This window comes from Dipodomys merriami, unplaced genomic scaffold (genome assembly GCF_024711535.1).
Source record: "Dipodomys merriami isolate MVZ:Mamm:240054 unplaced genomic scaffold, mDipMer1.0.p SCAF_1908, whole genome shotgun sequence".
NCBI classification, from domain to species: Eukaryota; Metazoa; Chordata; class Mammalia; order Rodentia; family Heteromyidae; genus Dipodomys; species Dipodomys merriami.
Genome location: NW_027203280.1, coordinates 45511 through 65129, shown reverse-complemented (window position 1 = coordinate 65129; position 19619 = coordinate 45511). Strand labels below are relative to the sequence as shown.

At 40.4% G+C, this 19619-nt stretch overlaps 2 long non-coding RNA genes across 3 annotated transcripts in view; both read left to right on the top strand.

The window, feature by feature from the left end:
* Positions 1 to 1579: 1579 nt before the first annotated feature.
* On the top strand, positions 1580 to 6697 carry LOC138831299 (uncharacterized). Of its 2 annotated transcripts, none has more exons than XR_011373211.1 (3): positions 1580 to 2104; positions 6212 to 6512; positions 6620 to 6697. It is a non-coding gene; the product is annotated as an uncharacterized lncRNA (long non-coding RNA). The 2 variants fall into 2 exon arrangements; XR_011373212.1 differs by lacking the exon at positions 1580 to 2104 and adding an exon at positions 3161 to 3194.
* Positions 6698 to 6835: 138 nt separating this feature from the next.
* LOC138831300 (uncharacterized) overlaps positions 6836 to 19619 on the top strand; it is a 30974-nt gene continuing 18190 nt past the window's right edge. The window contains exon 1 of the long non-coding RNA XR_011373213.1: positions 6836 to 7065. This is a non-coding gene — a long non-coding RNA (uncharacterized lncRNA). The remainder of the gene's footprint in view (positions 7066 to 19619) is intronic.

Genomic DNA, 19619 nt, shown 5'->3' with positions numbered 1-19619 from the left:
TTCACCTGCTAAAGTGAATACATGATTGAGAGCCTCTTGTTTACCTTAAGGAAATCTAAATTCCTGATCTGTGCCAGGCCACAACAGATGCCATCCCACATGCCCCCCATTTCATTTTATGTTAGACCTCTCCTGCCACACTGTGGGAACCAAATCACTGGTGAGCAGTTGTGCATGTATGTACACACATTCACACTAAGGCATGTACATAGTGTCAGATTTGACTGGTTGTGTACTATATATTATAGTACCCAAGTGAAAGAAGACTTGGAGATTCCTTGACTACAAGTTGTCCTGTTTTGCTATTTAGCTGTGTCCTGTATAGCCCAGGGTTGTGGGATTCGAAGTGGGCATGCGTCCACCCTCCACAACCAGTGCTCCTCCTCCTACAGGGAGAGCATGCCCAAATCCCTGTTCTTTCCCTCTTGGACTAACATCTTGCAGGTCCTTCTCTGAAGGCCCAGGTGACAGTGCCATTCCAGATGCCCTAGTTTCTATGCAAATAGGACCACTCTCCCTTTGTGGTAACTGAATATTTGTGTGGGGTTGAGTGAGTATATCATTGTGCTTGTGTATACACCAGTTTGTGGAACACAAGGACCTGTGGCAAGATTTTCCCACTTGGGTGCTGATGCCAGCCCAAGGGAAGAAAGGCTTAGAGAGTAGATCTTTCATGTCTCCCTTGCAGAGTATGGCCTGTGCTGCTTGGGATTACAGGGCTGGAGTTTGGCATGGTGCTGCACTTTCTAACCAGGGCTTATCCGGTTACAGGGAAGCCATACAAGGCGGCCAGTTTTTCTTCACTTTGGGACCTCTGGCTTCCTGGTATGAGTCAGCCCAGGTGCAGCTATATGTGCCTATGTCCTTCTCAGTAAGTGGTTCCACTCCCGGTTGGAACTGTGGGAATCCAGTTGTGATATGTGTTGTGCATGTGTGTATACACATTCACAGGAGGGCACAAATGTGGTGCCAGAGTGGCCTTGTTGTGCAATATATTGCATCCAGAAGAAGGGAAGCCATAGCTTGTCCTTTTTCCTTAGCTGGTTAATTTCAGTGTAGCCTTGGGAGGCCTTCAATTCAAAGTGATTCCATTCCCTCCTCTGTCCTGTGAAAATGAAATCATGGGTCAGGGATTTTGTGCATGTGTATACACATTTTCCCATGAAAGCACTTAACCTATTTTTAAATTGGATAGGTCCTAGGTGTTTTTGGACCCAAGAGAAAAAGGCTGGGGTTGGAGACTATAAAACATCCCTTTCACAGGCCTGTGGAGTCGGGCTTATACGCCTGGAACTTGGGGTGCTGCCTACCTTCCTAAATAGTGCTTACTACTGCTAAAGAGAGGTCATGCCTGGTAGCTTGCTCTTCACCATGTGGACAACTGTCTTGCTGGTCCCTTCTGATAGGCCTATGCCCCAGTACACACTTTCATAAGAGGGCACATACATGATGCCAGATAGGCCTGATTGTGGGCATATTGGGCCAGGCCCTGTGTCCATACCCCTGTAATGCCTTTGTAGCCTGGGGTTATTAACTTGGATCTGGGTATGTTGCTACCTCCCTAACTAGTCGTTTACCTTGTACAGTGACTTCATAGTGAGGACCTCTTCTTGATCATGTAAAGGAACTCTTTATTCATGATTTGTCAGCCTCAGAGACAGTGCCATCTGAGATATATCCATTTTCATGTAAAGATTGCTCCCACCCTGCCATTCTATGGGAACCCATTCATGGAATGTGGACACATGATTGTGCCTATGTGGTGCCAGTTGGACTAAGGGTGGGCTCTAGAGGGCAGAAGAGATGGCACATTGGAGCTTGGAGTATGTCCACCACCCTTCCCAACTATAGCCTATATACTGGGATTATGAGTCCTGAGCAGGGGATACTGTTGCTCACCCCATCCAGTGCTTCCCCTTCCACAAAGAGGTCATGGCCATTAGCCTGTTTTTCTTAATCTTGCAAACCTCTAGCTTCATGATTTGTGTTGTCCTAGATGCAGGTACCATTTGCAGATGACCCCAATTCAAAGGAAGCTGTTCCTCTCCTGCCCTTGCCCTGTGGGAACTGAATTGCAAAACAAAAAAGAAAACATTACGAACTAGTAAGTAGTGGGGTACTTGAAGTTATTTCACAAATGAGGGTCCTTATTAAGGCTTCTTACCCCCTTTTTTCTTCCTTGAAAAATTTTCCAGTGTACTAAAAATCATCACAAATACTTATGACAGTGCATATTAAATGTGATGTCCTTCATATTATGTATGAACATTTTCTTCATGAATTTTAGTCAGTAGTGTTTGATAACTTTTACTCCTCTATATGCAGTTTGCATAATGATAAAGTTTGTATCCATATCCACATATATTCTTATATAATCCTTCTCCAATCATTTGGTATTGTCCAGTATATTTTTAACTTTTCCCTAGTCTGACAAGTGTGGTATCTCTTTATTGTTCCTGACAGAATATTTTTCATAAATCTTGCCACATCACATATGCCTTTTCTTGTGAATTGCATGCTCAGATATTTTATTCAATATCATGTATCCTATCTGTCATCTTCTTGATTGAAATGTTCCTTTGTTGAATACATACTATTTAAATGTCTTCAGTCTTAAGAGAGGATGTTTATATTTTTTTTGATGTTACTTACTCAACCAAGGTGTTGCTGTAATGTAAACTTATTGATATTTTCCTACCTTTGTATTCATTTCCTTGGGGAAAATCTCCATTCTTAAAATGCACTCTTATTTCATTCTTAAAGCTTTTAAGTGTTGCTTTCTACCTTTGTTTTTAGGAATTGTTTGCTATGGCTTTAAGTTAAGGTCTATTTTGTATCTTATTCCATATAAATAGCTAGCTATTCCAAATAGCTATTTATTGAATAGTCTAATGTCAAATCTCAGGATTCTACATAGGCTTGTTCTCAGTTCTCTACCCTATGTAATACTTTTTCTTCAGCTGTAATACCAGATTGTCTTGATTACTAGGCTTTAGTATAACAAATCCTCATTTTGAGTTATGGTGTGTCCCCAAAATTGTTCTTTCATATTCTTTGTGTCTTTTGATCTTTAGAAATCCTTCCTCTCCTCTGTTAGTGGGGACCAAACACCGAGTCTCTTGCATTTAAGGCAAGCACTCTACCACTCAGCAACTCAACTCATAACTTTGAGGAACAACAGTCACTGGGTCCAGGTGAGGTTTGGGGAAGTTTCCCTCTATAAGTAGGAACTCTTGACTTAGGGTCCTTGGTCACAGAATAAAAATTTGCAGAGTAGTCACCATGGTAAGAAAACTTGGCAATGTTTTATTGAGTTAGCAAGCAAACAAACAGATAAGCAGATAAACAGAAAGACAGAGGCACACTCAGAGTGTGAGTGCTCTTAACGGTAGACGCAAAGAGCTCTTTGACATCAGGGGCATTTATATAATAAAAGCAAGTCCTGTCATAAAGCCATATATATAGGTGTTTATCTTTGCTCTTAATCACTCTGGGGTTACACCATCTGAGTTCTTGGTTATTTGGTGATTCAGTCTTTAGTGTATTTCTTTTTATCGGGGGGAGGGTCCAGTCATGGGGCCTGAACTCTGGGCCTGGCCGCGGTCCCTCAGATCTTCAGCTCAAGGCTAGTGTTCTACCACTTGAGCCCCAGCGCCACTTCTGGCTTTTTTCTTTTTTCTTATGTGGTGTTGAGTAATCGAACCCATGGCCTCATGCATGCAAGGCAAGCACTCTAACACTGAGCCACCTTCGCAGCCCCTTTAGTGTATTTCTTACAGGAAAGAATGCATATATTTTTGCCATAGAACAGATGCTTATCCTTAAGATGATGAACGCACCCTGAGTTAGAAGCAAAGAAGATAGTGCATGTATGTTTCTAAATGTATTGTTTCTATCAGAGTTCCTAGATGTCATTTTCCAGGTCTCATTTTTCCTAAGCTATCCAGCCTGAAACTATAAAAAGTCCTGATAAGACTTCTCAGAAAATTGCATTCAATTTATAGATTGATTTGATAGAAAACAATACATTCTTTAGATATTGAGTATTCCCATGAATGATTTTTTTTTGGGTCCGGTCATGGGGCCTGAACTCTGGGCCTGGGCACTGTCCCTCAGCTCTTCAGCTCAAGGCTAGTGCTCTGCCACTTGAGCCACAGAGCTACTTCTGGCTTTTTTCTTTTTGTTTATGTGGTGCTGGGCAATCGAACCCAGGGCCTCAAGCATGCAAGACAAGCGCTCTACCACTGAGCCACCTTCTCAGCCCCCCATGCATGATTTTGACATAGCTGTATTTAGCTGTTTTTCAGTTATTTTTAATAATTAATGTTTGTTACATAGTATTATATATCTTTTGTAGGATATGCTTCTTGGTGTGTTTATGTTCGTTTGGTTTGGTTTGAACAACATGGGGAATTGAACTGGTGTATGGGAGGAAAGCATTCTACCACCTAAGCCACAATATAGCCATGTTAGTAACTATTGAAGCTACTTAAAATAATCATCCATCTTATAATTTGTTATTTTTACCTTTTTTTCATCCTGGGGTACTTGGTATAGGAGTCTGGTTTTTTTGTTTTGTGTGTGTGTGTGTGTGTGTGTGTGTGTGTGTGTGTGTGTGTGTGTGTGTGTGTGTATGCACATGCATTCATATAAGTGTATATGTGCCAATACTGGGGCTTGAATCCTCTTAACTTTTTCCAGCCAAGGTTAGCATTTACCATTTGAGCATGTATGCACCTTCAGTGTGGCTTTTCTGGTTAAATCCTACTCAGGAGGATACAAATGGCAGTTCAAAGCCAGCCTGGGCAGAAAAGTCCAGTAGTCCTATGAACTACTTTGAAAAACTACTATGAAAAACCTGGAAGTGGTACTATGGCTCAAAAATAGTGCTCAAGCTTTGAATTGAAGCCCTCAATCCTTAGGGCCAGCACATACAAAAATTAATGAACTTTGAATTGTCTAACCATGATGTATTTACACCATGATCTACAGATCTCAGCCTCTCAAGTAGGTAGCATTGTAGGTGTGATCCTGTAGTAATAATAAGTCATTTATTATTGTTACTAATGGATATTTTTTAAAGACATAAGTGTATGCTAGTGGCTCAAGTCTATAATCCTAGCCAGTCAAGAGGCTGAAGTTTAAGAATCTTTGTTCAAAGCTGACCCAAGGGAGAAAAATCTATGTGGCTTATCTCCAATTAACAATCAAAAAGTTGGAAACACAGCTGTAGCTTTAGTGGCATAGTAGTAACCTTAAGCAAAAATGCTTAGGGACAGTGCCCAGACCCCGAGTTCAAGTCCTAGAATCAGCCTCCAAAATTAAAATAAATAGAACACAAAATAACTCCAGGTATGGCTAGTGATAGTATGCCTAGTTTGCATGAAATTCTGAATTTGATTGCCACCAGCAAGAAAAATACACAAACCAAGAAAAAATGTTTCCAAAGTCAGAGGGAATTTTTTACTGATCCTTACTAACAGACAATTTTTTTCTTACACAATTTCATTTAGAACGTTAGCCCAAGGCAGGTGCTAGTGGCTTGGCTCATGCCTGTAATATTAACTACTCAGGAACTTGAGAATTGAGGATAGTGGTTCTTGAGACTCTTCAATAAGCTACTCAAAAATAAGTGGAAGTGACCCTATGGCTCAAGTGATAGAGAGCTAGCCTTGAGCTCAAAGAAGCACAGGTACAGGGGCCAGGCCCAAAGTTCAAGCTTCATGGACAACAAAAATAAAAATAAAAATAAAAAGCCAAACAATAACTCCAGTAGAAGAGAAATGATTATGCAATGACTACTTTAGCAAGAATGCATTTCTCAGTTTAGAATGAGGTTTCACTTTGTATAACCTTATAAATATAAGATAATTAAATTTCAAGTAATTATTTAACTTCACTATCCACTAAGTTGGAGTGTTGAGCTATATGTTAAATAACAGTGAGTTATAGAAACATGAAAGACGAACTTGAGGCAATGATAAGGGGAGTTGAAGAAATCAATGTTGTTTTGAGAGCAACTCAGGTTGAAGCTGACCACCTAGGTAGGTCTTCAGGAGACTAAGGCTGTTTCTCATTTCTAAGATCCCTCTCCTTGGCTGGGCCCCTCCCATTGAGTTTAATCAAAGATTAGGTTAGGTGTGGGGAAAAGCAGCAGCTTGTATTGAAGGTTTTAAAAAAAATAAACCCTCTTTTTTGTGTTTAAATGTAGGAACTAGAGAAGTCGTTGGTTCACAGGACTCTGCATTTGAAAGAACTTCCAACTATGAAGGCCAACCTGAGCCACATATTCCAGAGAAGGACATGATGTTGGCACAGGAACAGATAGAATATTTGCAGAAGAATTTTATGTGGTGCTTAATTTATTAAGCCTTTCTTGTTTATGTTTGATGTAACCTGCTAGTAATAGATGTGAAATGAGTAAAGGATCTGTTGGCCACCTAAATTTGTTACTTCAGCAAAAGTATATCTGATCATGCTAAACCTTAGGTTTCTAAGAGGAAGAAAAAGATGTAAGTCCTTCAAGATGCTAACAAAACTGAATTCACAATCCATTAATTGGAGGGAAGGGCACTTTTTGTTGGCAATTTTAAATATCCAATTGCATTTTTCCATGCAGGTGACTATCAGCAAAGAGGAGATTGAAGGGGGCTCAGAAGGTGGCTCAGTGGTATAGTACTTGCTTCAGATGCATGAGTCCGAGGGTTCAATTCCTCACAGACACATAAACAGAAAAAGCCAAAAACTGGCACTGTGGCTCAAGTGGTAGAGCGCTAGCCTTGAACTGAAGAATTGAAGGACAGTACCCAGGGTCAGAGTTCCAGCCCCACAACCGACAAAAAGAAAACTAAAAGAGGAGATTGAAGACACTCAGTTCATGGATCCTGTTGAATGAAGACTATAAGGAGCTGTGTGGATAGCTGGTACTGATGGAAAACAGTTCTACAGACAGCAGACAGCAGTATCATTGAAGAAAGGGTTGAGAAGTTTCAGAAGGTGAACCAGCAGTATGAAGGCAGGTGTAGTTACGACATCCTTCTCAATGCTGAGAATCTCATGCTATAGGTATGTTTTGTACAAGAGTTGAAGAGACTTTCGAACTACTTTTCATCTTTCTGAGGGAAAAGAGAAGATTGCTGAGAGATGAGAGGGGTGAGCCACTCATGGCTAAGCATATATTGAGAACAGGTGTTTTTCTGGGTTGGCAAGTCTGATAAGAGGAGGGGCTTATGTCTCTTGAAGTATCTTGGTGTCTCAGACCAGTGAAGGAGTCTAGTTATTATTGCCCAAGGGCAGAAGTCATCCCGAGTAAAGTTGGTGATTTCATGTGGTCACTAGGCCTCAGATGTAATGTAGCTTAGTAATATAACAGGAGTGATGTTCTTTGAGTTATTTGAAACTGAGTTATATTCTCTTGGGACTCCCAAGTAAATTACAATAGAAGCTACCCATGAGAGACATGAGAGAGACTGTTGCATTAAAAAGTAAGAACTAGATTTTGAATTTGATTATTGAGCTTTTCTTGACTTTCTAGACTTTCCTTTTGAAATTGCATTAACTCATTTGTACAATGAGAATTTTTCAATTACAAAAATCTTTAAAGAGCACCCTTATGTTTGTGGCTAAGGAAGAAATGGTTCTTTCCATTTTTTTTTTTTTAGTCATGCAACTTGAACTCTGGGCCTGGGCATAGTCGCTGAGCAATTCAGCTCAAGAGTAGAACTGTACCACTTGAGACACAGTGCTACTTCCTGCATTTTCTATTTATGTTGAGAATGGAAGCCAGAGCCTCAAAAATAATTTATCCTGTAATTGTTTCATTTTTGGTTATTATTAATGTTTTTTCATTGTGAAAATTCCATACAGAGGGGTTACAATTACATGAGCAAGGTAATGAATACATTTCTTATCAAGCATTGTTACCTCCTCCTTTGTATCCCCTTACCATCTCTGCCCTCCCATTTCCCTTCCCCCCATCCCAACCCCCCACCAATATTGTAAAGTTCATTTTTCGACATAAGGTCTTGTACATCTCATTGTTGCAATGGGTCCACTTGTATCCCTATTTAAACAATTTCTTTTTTCCCTTCCACACCCCAAATTATAACAACAAAAAATATAGTGAAAAGAGGGGTTATAACGAGAGGGAGGGACATACAAAGCAACAAAGAAATCATCTTATAAATATGTTAGAAACAATCGCAAGAAAGAAAAATTATTTCACTAGTTCTCTAGGTGTTGATTTCGCCTAACATCAACTTTTTTGAACTTTTCCGCTTGACTCATACATATACTAGATATTGCAAATAAGGGAAACCATGGGACCTATGCTTCTTTGGGCCTGGCTTACTTCACTGAATATAATTTTTTCCAAGTTTTTCCATTTCCTAACAAATGGGGCAATGTCATTCTTTCTGATGGAGGCATAGAATTCCATTGTGTACATATACCACATTTTCTTGATCCATTCATCTACTGAGGGGCATCTGGGTTGGTTCCATATCTTAGCTATGGTAAATAATGCTGCAATAAATATTGTTGTGCTGGTAGCTTTAGTGTGGTCTTGTTTGTAAACATTTGGGTAAATGCCCAAAAGTGGGATTGCTGGGTCATAGGGGAGTTCTATGTGAAGTCTTTTGAGGAACCTCCATACTGCTTTCCAAAGTGGTTGAACAAGTTTACATTCCCACCAACAATGAAGTAAGGTTCCTTTCTGTATACATCCCCTACAGCATCTGTTGTTGTTAGAGTTCTTGATTTTTGCCGTTCTAACTGGGGTGAGGTGATATCTGAATGTTGTTTGAATTTGCATTTCTTTTATGGCTAGGGATGTTGAACATTTCTTCATGTGTCTTTTGGCCATCCTTCCTTCTTCTTCAGAGAAGTTTCTCTTTAAGTCTTTCTCCCACTTATTTATTGAGCAGTTGTTTCTTTGAGGATTTGTTGTTGGGGGATTTAATTTTTTGAGTTCCAAGTATATTTTAGATATGAGACCCTTGTCCGTTGTATAGCTAGTAAAGATCTTCTCCCAATCTGTGGGCTTTCTATTGATCTTGCTAGCTATGTCATTTGCCCTGCAGAAGCTCTGCAACTTTATGCAATACCATTTGTCCAACCTTTCTTTGATTTGTTGTGTTTCCGGGTCTCTATTCAAAAAATTTCGGCCTTCTGTGGGGTCAGAAAATACATACAAAAAATATTCTCAAACCACAATGAGAGCTTTGTTTGTAAAATGGGAAATCCATCCATAATAAATGAGCAATATGTACTGCCATCCAGGCCTGTTCATGAATTTGGGTGTACAAAGAGGATCTTCGTTTAACAGTATCTGTGTGATGATGTATTTGTTCTTGCTAGAATGCTGTTTAACTGGTAGAAGTCCTATGTTTTCACTAGGGATATTAATAATCATTAAATAAGGCTATGTAAATAATTATTGTTTTTATCTGTTTATCTCTACTGTCTTTCCCATCAAATACCGTAATAAGGGGATTATTTATATAGTGCTAACAAATCAGAGTCTGAAGATAGGCACATCTCTTACATATATTTGCCAAAGAGAGCAAAAAGAATTTGCAGAATTAGAGAGCCTTCTGTACCTACATCATTTTCCATATACCTCATTGTATATATTGAGCAATTTAAAAGCTGCCTTTAGTAGTACTGTGAATACTCAATTTTAATAAACATTAAGTTGTCTTCTTAAAAAAAAAAAAATTTCGACCTGAGCCAAGGAGACCTAGGGTTTCTCCTATTCCATCCTGTAATGTTTTCAGAGTATCTGCTTTGACTTCAAGGTCTTTGATCCATTTGGAGTTGATTCTGGTGCAGGGTGATATATAAGGATCTAGCTTTAGTTTTCTACATGTAGTTAACCAATTTTGCCAGCACCATTTACTGAAGAGGCTGTCTTTCTTCCCTTCTATTGTTTTAGCTCCCTTATCGAAGATCAGATGGCTATAGGTCTGTAGGTTCATTTCTGGGTTTTCAATTCTATTCCATTGGTCCTGAGGTCTGTTCTTATGCCAATACCAAGCTGTTTTGATTACTATGGCTTTATAGTAGAGTTTGAAATTTGGTATTGATATTCCTCCAGCAGTGTTCTTTCCGTTGAGGAGCGTTTCTGCTATTCAGGGTCTTTTATTGTTCTATATGAATTTTTGGATTGCCTCTGCTATTTCCTTGAAGAATGAGGTTGGAATTTTGATAGGTATTGCGTTGAATTTGTAGATAGCCTTGGGAAGTATTGCCATTTTCACGATGTTAATCTTGCCAATCCAGGAGCATGGGAGGTTTTGCCATTTTTTAAGTTCTGTGTTGATTTCCTTTTTTAAGATTTTAAAGTTTTCATCATAGAGGTCTCTCACTTCTTTAGTTAAGTTAATTCCTAGGTATTTTATTTTTTGTGGGGCTATTACAAATGGAGTTGCTTTCCTAATTTCAGCCACACGTTTCTCCTTGTTGACATACAGAAAAGCCATTGATTTTGGGGGGTTAATTTTATAACCTGCTACATTGCCAAAGTTTTGAATCAGCTTGAGTAATTTGGGAGTGGAGTCTATGGGATTCTTTAAATACAAGATCATGTCATCTGCAAAGAGGGAGAGTTTTATTTCTTCTTTCCCTATTTGGATCCCCTTTATGTCTGCATCTTGTCTTATTGCTGTAGCTAGGCATTCTATTACTAGATTGAAGAGAAGTGGAGAGAGTGGGCATCCTTGTCTTGTTCCTGAGTTAAGACAAAATGGCTTTAGTTTTCACCATTGAGTATAATGCTGGCTGTAGGTTTGTCATATATAGCCTTTATTGTATTGAGGAATGTTCCATGGATTCCTAATTTTTCCAAAACCTTCATCATAAAGGGGTGTTGGATCTTGTCGAATGCTTTTTCTGCATCTATTGAGATAACCATGTGGTTCTTATGCTTGCTCCTGTTGATGTGATGAATAATATTAATTGATTTGCGTATATTGAACTAGCTTTGCATCGCTGAAATGATTCCTGTTTGATCGTGGTGTATGATTTTTTGGATGAGTTGTTGAAGTCGATTGGCCAAAATTTTGTTGAGAAGTTTTGCATCAATGTTCATCAAAGAAATGGGTCTATAGTTCTCTTTCTTTGATGAGTCCCTGCCTGGTTTTGGGATGAGGGTTATGATGGCTTCATAGAATGTGTTGGGTAGTGAGCTTTCTCTTTCAATTTCATTGAAGAGTTGGAGGAGTATTGGTGTGAGCTCTGCTTTGAAGGCCTTGTAAAATTCCGCTGTAAAACCATCTGGTCCTGGACTTTTCTTAACTGGGAGATCTCTTATTGCTGTTTCTATTTCAATGCTTGATATGGGCCTGTTAAGATAGTTTAACTCATCTTGGTTTAGTTTTAGCATGTCAATATTTGCTAGGAAAAGGTCCATTTCTGTCAAGTTCTCAAACTTATTAGCATAAAGTTTTGAGAAGTATTCCCTTATAATGTTCTTAATCTTGGTTGTTTCCGTGGTGATGTTTCCATTCTCATCTCTGAGTTTATTAATTTGGGTGTGTTCTCTTCTTTTTCTGATAAGATTTGCTAAGGGTCTGTCAATTTTGTTAAGTTTTTCGAAGAACCAACTCTTTGTTTTGTTGATTCTTTCTACAGTTTTTTTGGATTCTAATTCATTTAATTCTGATTTAATTTTGATTATTTCTTTCCATCTACTGGATTGGGGTTTATCTTGCTGTTCTTTTTCAAGGAGGTTTAGATGTGTCATTAAATTGTTAGTTTCAGATCTCTCCAATTTGTTGATGTAGGAGCTCAGAGCTATAAACTTGCCTCTGAGTACTGCCTTTGCTGTGTCCCAGAGGAGCTGGTAATTTGTGTGTTCATTTTTGTTGAATAGCATGAACATTTGAATTTCCTTTCTAATCTCTTCCATGACCCACTCATGATTCAGCAGTTTGTTGTTCAGCCTCCGTGTGATGCTGGACTTTCTTTGGTGGATTTTGGTGTAGAGTTCTAATTTTATTCCATTGTGGTCAGAGAGGATGCAAGGTATAACTTCAATGTTTCTGAATTTAGACAAGTTTGCTTTGTGGCGTAAAATATGGTCTATTTTAGAAAACGTTCCATGTGCTGCTGAGAAAAACGTGTATTCTGATGCTGCTGGGGGAAATGTCTGGTAGATTTCTGTTAAGTCTTGTTGATCTATGCAGCTGTTTAGATCTGCGGTTTCTCTGTTGAGTTTTTGCCAAGTTGATCTACCTAGTAGGGAGAGTGGTGTGTTAAAATCCCCAACAATTAATGTCTTTGGATCTATATGGGATTTGAGGGAAAGTAGTGTTTCTTTGATAAATTTGGGTGCTCCATTGTTTGGCGAATAGATATTTAGAATTGTAATATCCTCCTGAAGGAGAGATCCTTTAATTAGTATGTAGCGACCTTCTTTATCTCTTCTCATGAAATTTAATTTGAAGTCTATTTTATCTGATATTAGGATTGCAACTCCCGCCTGTTTATGGGGGCATTTTGCTTGGTAGATTTTGTTCCAGCCTTTAACATTGAAAATGTGTTCTTTTTTACGGGCAAGATGTGACTCCTGCAGGCAGCAGAAAGAAGGGTCTTGTTTTTTAATCCAACTAGACAGTCTATGTCGCTTAATTGGAGAGTTCAGTCCGTTAACATTAAGAGATAAGACTGAGAGGTATTTGGGAGTTCCTGCCATGTTATCCACCTTCATGGGGGCTGTGAAAACTGGGTTCTTCCTATGGTTCTCGGATTCTCAGTTAGGGTGCAGTTTCTTGGCCTTTATTGAGGTCTTGTTGGTTTTCTATGTGTAGGACATCTTTAAGAATCTTTTGTAGGGCTGGTTTGGTGGAGATGTATTGTTTCAATTTTTCTTTGCCATGGAAGGTTTTTATTTGGCCTTCAGTTATGATGGAGAGTTTAGCTGGGTACAGTATTCTTGGTTAATAGTTGTTTGTTTTTAGGGCATGGCATACATCATTCCAGGCTCTTCTTGCTTTGATTGTCTCTGCTGAGAAATCTGAGGTGATTCTAATTGCTTTCCCTTTATAGGTGATTACCCTTTTCTCCCTGACAGCTTTAAGGATCTTTTCCTTGTTCTGAGTTGATCCTGTGTGGATTATAGTGTGACGGTATGATGTCCTATTCTGGTCTGGTCTATTTGGGGTTCTAAAAGCTTCTTGTATCTGAATAGGCCTATCTTTTTGTATGTTTGGGAAGTTCTCTGCTGGGATCCTGTTAAACAAATTTCCTAGACCATTAACTTCTGTTTCTAGATGCTCCTCTACACCCATTATTTAGATTAGGCCTTCTGATGGTGTCTTCCAGGTGTTGAATAGATCTATCATATTTCTTTGACTTGTCTTGGATGGTTGTATGTTCTTTCTCTATAATATCTAGGCTGTCTTCAATCCCTGAGATTCGATCTTCTGCATGGTCTAACCTGCTGTCAAGACTCTCTACTTTGTTTTTAATCTCTTTTCCTTCTAATTGGTCAGCTTTGATGGCTTCAGGTTCTTTGTCGAAGCTTTGTTTTAGGTCTTGTATGAATTTCTTTACTTCCTTAATTTGGTGTTCAGTGTTTGTTCTCAAATCACTTAGTTGATTGGTTATGGTTTCTTTGGACACCCATTCCTTCTGTTGGATTCCATTCAGCATTCCCTTTGTGATCTTCCTGACTTCCTTCAGCTCTTTGTTAATGGATTCCATGAATGCCTTTAGTGATCTTTGTGTATTCTCTACCTGGTCTCTCAATTCCTGTATTACTCTTTGATTAGCTTCTTCCCGTTCGTGGAATTCCTTCAGTTCTCTTTCCTCCCATTCATGGGATTCCTGCAGTTCTCTTTGAGTGTTCTCAGCCTGCTCATGCCATTCCTCCATTTCTCTTTGAGTATTCTCAATTTGTTCACACAAATCCTGTATCATTTTTTGAGTAGCTTCCTCACGCTTATGATATTCCTGTATAAATTTTTGGGATGCCTCCTCTCTCTCCCTATCACGCTCATACAGAGTCGTTTGTAAGTTGTCAAACTTCTCATTTATCATGTTTGCCAGCAGTGTTTGTAGAGCTATTTGGGAACTCTCCTCTGGATTATTCATTATCTGTTCTGAGCCCTCATTATCAAGATTGGGAATTGAGTTACCCAGATTTGCCATTTTTCTTGTGTTTTTCCGGCTTACTCTGCCCATTTGAGATGAAAATAGCACCAGTTTTGTACTAGAACACTATCTTAAGGCAACCATCAACCAACGTTTGCATTTTTACAGTCAATAGTCTACAGATACAATCTAGTTCAACAGATACATCTATTCAACATATGTTAATGGGCTTCAAACCGCAGAGAAGAATTTGGAAAACCAGAAATTATTAGGGTTAGGGAGAGATGTGGGTAAAAAATTGGAATAGATTGGTGTGGGGAGGCACAGGGAGAGTTAACTATGTCCTAATCCCAATGCAGGATATAGGTTGGGTAGGATGCAAGTAGAGAGAGAGAGAAAAAGAAGAAAGGGAAAGGGAAATGAAAAGAGACCAGAAAAAAAAAAGAAACGTAAAAATTAATATTATTATGGAGATCAAAAAACCATCTATTTAGAGAGGAATGTGAGTATATTAACAGAAGGGAAGGGACATAGAGGAGAAGTGAAAAACTCAAAAAAATGCTTAAAATATTATATCGGTATAAAGAGGTAGTACTGCTATTAAGGAACTTAAGTCTCAGAGGTTTTGAATTGAGTAATAAATTTGTGGATTAAGTGTGTACACAATGGGGGATAGGGTCTACTAGTTAAGTACGGGTTTATCTGAGGATGTGCAGGACAAGAGTTAAGTCACATAAAGAAGATCAAAAGAGAGGAAAAGGTGAGAGGGATAAGAAAGGGAGAAAAAAAGATCAGAAGTTCAGTAGAGCTAGACAAAAAACAAAAAGATAGTTAAGAAAGAAAAAAAAGAGAAAGAAGACAAGAAAAGAAAGGAAAATGCACATTCACGTATTCCTAAAATAAAAATTATAAGAGGAAAAAAAAGTTACTGGAAAACAATTATTTTTTCAAAAAAGGCAAAAATTAAAGATTAATAAAATTTTAAAAAAGGAAAAAAATTTATATATATATATATATATATATATATATATATATATATATATATATATATATATATATATATATAAGGTACCAAAAAAAAAAAAAAAGAAAAGAAGAAGAAGAAGAAAAAAAAAAAGTTCTTTGATTTTTTTGGAGGGGGCAGGGTTGGGAAGAATCCTGTATCTCCCTTTTGTCTGTAACCAGCCTCTTGTTGGAGTCTCTGGTCAGCTTGAGGTCCTGTGGCTTGATTGGTTTCTTAAGTCAGTTTGTTCCAACAGGCAGAAAAATGCTCTGCTTTACCCAAGATTTTGAGATCCCCCTCCCAGGTTAGTTTAATGGGAGGGTGATCTGCTTTGAGAATCACAAAAGAGGGGGATGCAGTGGTGAGGCTAGTTTCTGGGTAGAGTTTAGGCCTTTCAACAATCAGTAGCTTTTCCCTGGGGCTATTTTGTGAAAAAACTCACAGAGCCCAGCCTGGAGCCATTCTTAGGGTTTCTGTTTTTCAATTGATTGTGGAGGCTGCTAGAGGGAGGGGCAGCCTCTGGCTCTGGTTACCCAGTGAGGCAAGGCACTCCAATGGCTGGCGCCTGAGCTGGTTGACTTTTCCCTGGATGGAGCTGAGTCTGGCAGGTTACTTCACCATTAAGTTCTTGTGACCTGCTAAATGACTCGTTTTATTCCATGGCCTGAGTTGGAGCTGGCAGATCCTCCGAACTTTGTCGGTATCCAAGATGGAGATCACTGGTGCTAAGGGGGGAGGGGTGGCCTTCCCTCCTCTGCTCCCTGAGAAAGAGTGAGGACGTCGAGCTTCTACTCACGCCAAGTCTTGGATCCTGGGTCGTCTCTGGTCTGCAAACTGCAGGATGAAGATGTCCGCTCCTTGTCGGTTCTTGCTGGTGTTTAGTAGAATCCACTCGCCCGCTGCGTCTGGCTCCTTCGTCCCGGACTCTCTGTGTGAGCGCTCAGGTATGGTCCCGGCTGTGGTCTCCGCCGCAACCCTGCCGCTGCCGCTGAGGCAGCAGCTGGCAAGCGCTCAGATGTGTCTTCTTTCCTTGGCTTCCCCTCTCTTGTCTAACTCTCTGTCCTGTGATGGCACACTTGGTGTGATTCTCTGGCTTAGGACTGTTCACTGGAACTCTAAAACTGCTTTCTATGTGAGAGCTTGTTCAGATTCCAGCTTCTCCTCCGCCATCTTCCCGGAACCCCCCTCTGCCTTGATGTTTTTTGTTTTCATTTCCTTTTGTGTTGTACCTGAGGCTTGATCTAAGGAACTGAGCACTTACCTTGAGCTTTTTGCTCAAGGCTCGTGCTCTACTACTTGAGACACAGCTCCATGTCTACATTTTTGTGGTTAATTGGGGATCAGAATCTCAGAGACTTTTCTACCTACACTGGCTCTGAACTGTAGACTTCCTTATATCTCAGCTATCATTACAGGCATGAGCCCGTAGCAGTGTGCTCCTGTTTTGATGGCCACAGTCACATGAAGCCCAATGTGGAATCTTCTCACTTGAGACAGCATCACAACACAAGATTCTCAGATTAGAGATGCTCAGCCTGCATCTTACTTCTTTACCCCATTGGTTTGTCTGTAGCACTCCATTTTGAATACCATAGTTCTGAAGAAGTCCATAAAAGCACTTCTCCTCCTTCTCAGGGAGGTATTCCTGGGGTTAAGATCTTTTTAAACTCAAGTTATTTTGTTGTTTGCTGGCTTAGCTTCCTGATGCAAACTTATGCCCCCAACCCCTACCCTTTGAAATAAGAAAGTGGGTTAGGGTAAAGTAGAGACAGGTGTTTACAATGGCTTTTGTGCTGTCATTCTGAAAGGTAGGGGAGGGAAGGTGTAAGATTTTTGGGAAGGTCACAGAACATCAGCACTGGAACCCACCAATGGGAAGTCCTCATTACCAAGCCTCTTCTCCAATCAGAGACCTCCAGGAAGGCAACCCTTTCCAGTTGTCTGGAAACTTTCTTGTCTCTGGGCAGTCACAAGGAGAAAATGTTGGTGTGAGGAAGGTGGAGCTCTACAGCTGTAGGAACCAAGTAGGCAAGTTAGTTGGAGGCATTGATTCTCATGACCCCATCTGAAGTCTTACATGCCATGAGGGTGCATATGCCTGCATGTATTCCCTCTGGGGGAAATAAGAGGGACTTCCCTTTCTCCATGTCAGGGCAAAGGCCTGATGCCCAGCTGCCAGACTCAGGTGAAAGTTTGCAGGAAGTGCCATTATTCTCCCCTGGTAATTCTATAGAACAATGCCCGGAGACTCTCTTTGTGTGTCTAAGGAAGCTCACCTGTGCCTTGCTTACTCTTTGCAACCTTTGATCACTGGAGCTACTTCACATTTGTTGACAAGGTTTAATTCTTCCTGCTTACTGACTTAAAATTACCTCTAATTGTCTGTGTTCGTATGAAATTGTGTAAAGTTAACTTTCTGCTCTTTGTCTGAAGATCTACTTTTAGGTCTGTATGCTGTAAATCAGCATGTGATATGTCAACAAACTTTGTCCATACCCACATATTGTGGTCCACTTTCTGCCTATTGATCATGCGTTCCCAGGTCTCACTGAGGAATTGGCAGCAATTTGGGTTATGTCTGTTTCCAGAACCAGACTAGCATCCCTTACTCCCTTTTTAATAAATCATGCAACGGCTTTGAAGGCAATGTGTTTGCAATAAGAATTGTTTGCAGAATGTTTGCCCTTCAAACTGATCATGCCCACACGCCCTGGCCATTGTCTATTGACCATTGACATTGGTCATTGTCCCAAATGTCTTTAATATGTTAAGTTTCCCACAGTTCCCCCTCAGTAACCAGCTAAGGAAGGTAATCCCATTACCACCATATTCTACCAATGAGATCAAACAAGCCAGGATTCAAAGCCAGGCCCTCACCACCAGCCTGCATGCCTTGCTCTAAGGGCATACACTTTGCTATTAAGAATAAACACTTGGTGTTTTCTGGTGAGCTGGGGTTCGTAGCTATACTCTTAGCTGCTCAGAAAGCTGAGATGTGAGGGATCATGGTTCAAATTCAGCCAAAGTAGTGTGATTTGTTTCCCTTTTATGTAGGTGGTTGTATTTTCCCACCTCCTGAGCAGATGTCAGGGACTGCATGAGACACCCAATTTGTGGCAGAGCAACCAGTCCCAGGACAGCACCACTGAAACAGATAGTGGGAACACCACACTTTTAGTTGTGACAGGATAGCAGTTGCTCTGTTTTTGCATTTGGCATAATTATCTTGTGTCGAGAGCAAAGGAAACATCATGATCTTGAAATATCACAAGTTAGTCTAAGCTGGTTCTGTTGAGTTGGTCTTCTGGTCCTGTAGCCATTCCCTTAAGTGTTTGGCAGGGCACCTGAAATGCTAGAATAACTGGGCTTCTGTGTGTGGAGTCCTCAGAGACTGTCGTGTATACATGGTCTCTGGTGGCCTCAACACATGGCAGCTCAAAGGTGGCAGTGACTAGACCTTCTTCAGACTCAAGCCATAATTCTGTGGCTTGCCCTCAGATGAGACAAGTGAGGCCCATCTAATTCAAGAAAAGGACCAGTGCCTGTGTGCTTGACTGGAAGCCACCAGTCAGACAGAAGCTGGGGGGTCCTTCAGAAGCTGAGGCTACTTCCAGTCACTGTTGGAGGCAGCGATTGGATGAGAAAGACACCAAGGGCCTTCAAGAAGGTTCTGAGGAATTCTATTCGTGGATTTCACATCTGTTGAACCAATAAAGTATGGGGGACAGAGCATTCCAAGGCAGAGCCCCCCTCCTGTGCTACCATAGAGCCTGGAAAATGGGATGCTATCCTGTCACCTCGGTGCCAGTGAACAGCAGGCTCCTGTCAGATCCAACCTATGGTGCGATTTGCAACTGTTCTTCCCTAAGTGCATTCTCTGGAGACCTCACTCTTCCACTTGTGTGGTGGTGTCATTCAGCGAGAGTATCTCAAAGTAAGTGTCTGCACCTGCAGAGAAGTCAGGGTTATCTTGCCTTGGCTCCTGAAAGAAAGGCCTTGATATCCTTCACCATCAGGAGAGGTCCCTTTCCAGACCCCTGAGGAACTTTGGGCTGTGCAGTGGCTTCCATTGATCCATGTCCAATTCTTCCCATGTCGCTCAGACCTCAAATGGTTTCAGAGAAGGTGTCACCATATTAGGGGGTGTAGTGACTATTTGCTTATCAAGCCTGTAGAGAAGGAGATTCCAACTCAGTATGTGCACACAGGATTGTGAATCCAATGGTCACTACACTTGTCATAGTGAATTGTCTGTTTGGAGGGACTGTTTTGAGTCTTCCCTGAGCACAGTCTTTCACCAGATACAAAGCATGTATCTGTTGTTGATTTCACGGTTTTGACTGCTATTTCACAATGATTCAGTGTAGGTTCCCTCCACAAAGCCAGGAAGCTGTCACGTTGTTATGTAAGTGAATGACCAAACCAGGCTCGTGGTTTCATAGGTGAGTCTGCCAGGTATTTGGTGAGAACAATTGCAGGTTCTCAGGTGAGGTGGGTTCTATATGTCATGATGCAGGTAGGG